This window comes from Cupressus sempervirens, chromosome 8 (genome assembly GCF_028749045.1).
Source record: "Cupressus sempervirens isolate cs-2001-9-10 chromosome 8, ASM2874904v1, whole genome shotgun sequence".
Lineage (NCBI taxonomy): Eukaryota > Viridiplantae > Streptophyta > Pinopsida > Cupressales > Cupressaceae > Cupressus > Cupressus sempervirens.
The window spans coordinates 471100050-471104807 of record NC_143125.1 but is presented as its reverse complement, the minus strand read 5'-3'; positions in this window follow the sequence as shown (position 1 = coordinate 471104807).

Sequence of the window (4758 nt, the reverse complement as noted above, 5' to 3'; positions counted from 1 at the left end):
AAGTAACATATGCCGAGAGAATCATAGACCAAGCTAAGTCATAGTGAGTTCTGAGCCACCCATGTGCCGAGTCACTCAAGTGCTGAGTAGACAATATATGTTGAGTGACATAAGAGTAGAGTAAACAATGGATGGCGAGCAATGCAGGTACTGAGTCACAATAGAAAGATTAATGCATGCCGAGCATCTGAGACTTCAGATGCCGAGTGCCATAGTTTTGACATATTTGTTTGTAATGGCAAAAACAACTATGTAAAGGCATTTTTGAGCTAACTTAAGATTGAATTTTGATATTTTGGAGATAAGGATGAATCTCTAGTTGGATTCCCTATGCAATTACATGTAGACAATCAGAAAAAAGGAAGTATTAAGCAAAAAAAAGGATGAATCTCAGCTATAGACTCATATCTAACCCTAAGTCATGAAGTCTTCTTAAGGAGGATAAAACCCTAAACTCTCAATGTGTGTGTAAGGGAATTTAAGGAGAGAAGAGAGAAGTTTACATGTACAAATAGAGCATTCATGGTGACTTAGAAGTTATGAAGTGCGATTGAATTGCAAAATTAGTTATAGTAGAATAGAGGATAGAGAAGAGTATACAACATAGAGACATCTAATCGAGAGGGATCAAAAAGTCAAATGTTTAGAGGTGACTCGTTATCAGGCAATCAAGTGCTAATCATATGATCAAAGCTGAGACATTCTAATAGGCAATTTCAGTCAAAATCTCTTAACAGAGTAGTCCTAATAGGCTATATGAAATCCTTTAATAGGGTGCTTGCTTAATTGTGAGTTAAAGTCCTTTAGCAAGGCACACTTCTAACAAGGTGTTGAATTCCTCTAACAATGTGAGACCTAACAATCTTTATAACCCTTTAACAAGGTAGACCTTTTGTAGGGTAGATCATGACTCATGATCAAAACATTGTAACCTTCATTAGGTACGCTTTATTACTACAGTAGTGAAGATTTGTGGGTTTCAACCCCACCCCAGTTTTATCTTCTCACTTGGAGGGTTTTTGGGTAATCATATTTGGTGTTATGTGTGTGAATGCTTACATATTTACATGATTTAGATGTATATGCTTTGCATGTTGTTTCAATTTACTTATTAAATGCATGAGATGGATATGTGGTGAAATTTTTATTAGTCCAAGTTTAAACTACTGACTCACCCCCCCTCTCAAAAGTTTACCTTTCCTATTGTAATTCCAACAATCGGTATCAGAGCCTTGTTCTTTGAAAGAGAAGTTGTACAGCTTTGAAGAAATATCTTGAAATGGAAATCTACAAGTTGGGAAAGACTATTGAGAACCAAGAGATTGAAAGACATCTCATACTACATCAACTAAATCAAGCAAGAGAAGACCTAAATAATTCTTTGAAGAGAAGGAAAGAAATTGCCATTGTAGAGAATGACACACAATACAAAGAGATAGACACTAATAAGCTATTTGCAGATGGAGACTCAAATGAATTTGATGCAGTAGTTGCAGATCTAATGGAAAATAATAGAGCCCAAGCTAAGGAAATCATAAATCTCAAATTAAAGCAAGAATCACAAGATATACTACTATGTGAAGTGATTGTACAAAAGAAGAAAGCCATGGAAGAAAAAGCCATGATTGAAGAAGACAAAAGGGTTTTGGCCAAAAAACTAGAAGAAAAATCATCAGAACTAACCAAGATTTCCAACATGCAATTGGATACTTTGAGTCAAATGATGAATGCCAACTATGATTTGAATGTCAAGGACATTGAGATAACTACATTGAAGTTTTAGAATGAACAATTGCAAAGTGACCTAAAGAGGCAAAAGGAATTTGTTGAAGGTTTCAACAAACCAAGTAAAGCCATCAAATACTTTGAGCAATTATTGAGATCCCCTAGATCCAATAATGATACATCAGGACTGGGTTACACAAGCACTAAAGAAGGAGAATCATCCAAAAGTGCAGAAGAAAGGAACAACAAAGGTAAGAACTCCAAACCTACTTGTTATAATTGTGGTAAGCAAGGCCATGCTACTAATGTGTGTAGGAGCAAGATTAGAAATCAGAATTTCAATCATAAGAGCATGATTCAGTGCCATAAGTGCAATAAGCAAGGTCATCAGGCACATGAATGCAAAACCAAGACCATGCATACACAAATATTTGAAGGATATTGCTACAACTATCAAAAGTATGGACATAGAGCCTTCAAATACAGATGAAAACTCATGTGGTCATCAAAGAGGAAAACAAAGGTAAGGAACAATGGCAACTCTTATAATTGGGATTGTAATACAAGATATATATGTCATTATTGTCAAGAATATGGACATGTTCTTGAGAATTGTATTAGGAAACACTTCAGTGGTAACTATAAAAGGTGATTAAGTATAACCACATGTTTCAGATATTTGAAGACTAGTCACATCAGTAGCTATTGTCCAACTAGGTCAAAAGTACAAAGTTGTGAATTTGATAAAGGAAAAGGAAATTTAAATGTTGAACACATCATAAATGAGATGAATAAGACATGGAAAAAGAAATATGACTACAATGCATCAAATGGAGAAGGGATCACTTCACATAATGGGTCAGGTGATCACACCTCATCAAACTAGGCAATCAAAAGGTATGTGGGGCAGATATTTAAAAGCTATATCATACATCAATTCCAAAGGAAGCTAGTGCTGAAAGGACTATATTAGCATGAATAAAGATGCAAGATGTTGTTAGGAATTCAAGACAATTCTTTAAGTTTTTCATGTTGTTTCCAAGCTTGAAATATTTCCCATGTGTGTCGAGTGAAATATCAAAAGATGTTGAGCTAGCAGTCTAGTTAGTTGCTGCTAAGCTCATAGTGGTTGCCGAGTGATGGAAATGTAAATGGATGTCGAGTGACCCTAAAATTGGTTGATGCCGAGCTTATAGCTGCGTAAGCACTCAACATTAATTGTAGGGTGTTCAAAAGGGTATTTGATCAATTTAACTCATTTTTCATCATTTCAATTTCAAGAAAGAGCGAGCAGAATAGAAGGTGATCTAGAAATACATCCAAGTAGTTGCATAAAGATCTAAGGAGCTATTCTATGCCAGTTCATTAGATTTCACAAGGTATTTATCAAGAGCCGAGCTACACAATTTAAATTTTTGTAAACCCTAGTTTCTCATTATGGCATCTAGTTCAAAGAATGTAGAAGGGAAGGAAGTTTTGAATGTTCAGTTAGTAAGTAATGAGGTCAACAAACCTATTTTCAAAGCCATTCCTAACATTATGTATAAGCAAGAACCTTCTGGTGCATTATCAATGATTCCACTGAATGTAATAATGGTGCAAGATGTAAGAAAATGCTATAATTACAGGATTGGTAGAATTGGTGATATGGAGACTAGGGAAGCATATAAAAAACTTTATGAGAATGGTGTTTTGAGGGAAGAGATCAAAATCATTGAGAGAAAGGGATTGCCACGAGCCCTAGATTTTCCAAATCTATTCAAGATAGAGTGGATTAGGATAGTGCTTAGCTGAATCCATGACGATTCATTATGGCTGGACAATGGACCAATTAAAATAACTAAGAGAATAATCCATAGGGTTACTGGTCACCCAACCCTAGATTAACCTAAGACACTAAGAAGTGATTCTAAGTAAGTAATTGAGAAGAACATTGGAGCTATCTAGAACAAAAGAGGCATGACAATAGATACAATCATTGATCCTCTTATTAACTTTTTTGTAAGGGTAATATCACCCAAGTTATATCAATCCAGTATATTAAACAATGTGCCCTATATAGCTATGCATGTGGGATATAAGATTGTAAAGAAAGATCATTCATATGATCTATCTGAACTACAATTGTAACAATTGATCGAGAACCTTGGAGAAATCAGGAAAATTAAGAGTGCACAATGAAAATTTGGTTCAATTTTGATTTGTATATTATTTTATGTGTAAAAAAATTCCCCTCATTTGGTACTATGGGATGGAAAACCAACAGATCAATAACAGTGCAGATTAGTGAATATATTGAGTCGCTAGGAGAGAATTTTGAGTCTCTAATGACAAGATATTTTAAAGACTTCAAGAAGTCAATGAAGGAAAGATTACGAATACCAGTATCCTTAGTTGAGAAATAGTATGATGATGCATGTTTTCTTGTGGAAGCTGAATATACATTTGTTCAAGCTGCTACACCAAGAGTAAGATGGTTGAGGCTACTTGGTTATGAAATAAATCTAGATGAAACCTCTACAACCATCACAACATTACTATCAGAAGAGGTAGACAAAAGTGCAAAGGTATTTGGAAACTATGAGATGGTAAAATCCAAAATTACCATGGAATTGAAGACTACTTCAGCTTTGAAGAAAAAGGAGAAGATAGTAAAGAAGTTGAAAGCTAAGTTCGGAGAGGGTGTCAAGGAAGAAGAAGAAGAGGAGGAGGAGGATGAAGAGGAAGAAGAAACCCAAGCACAAGAACCTCTAACTTTGACACAAGGTAAGGGAGATGATCAAGAAGAGGAGGAAACTAAAGGTGTCGAGAAAGCACCTACTCCCACCAAGCCAAAGAAGAGGAAGGCCAAGGCACAACTTGTGGCAAGGGAAAATAAAATTGTTAAACCAAGCCAAGCTAAGCCCACTACACCTACTACAAGAGACAACACCTGTGCAACTACACAAAAGACCAAGGATAAGACAAAACAAACCAAACAAGGAGGTCAAGAGAAAAAGAGACCAAGAAGAAAGTATGTGGCATAGATAGAGT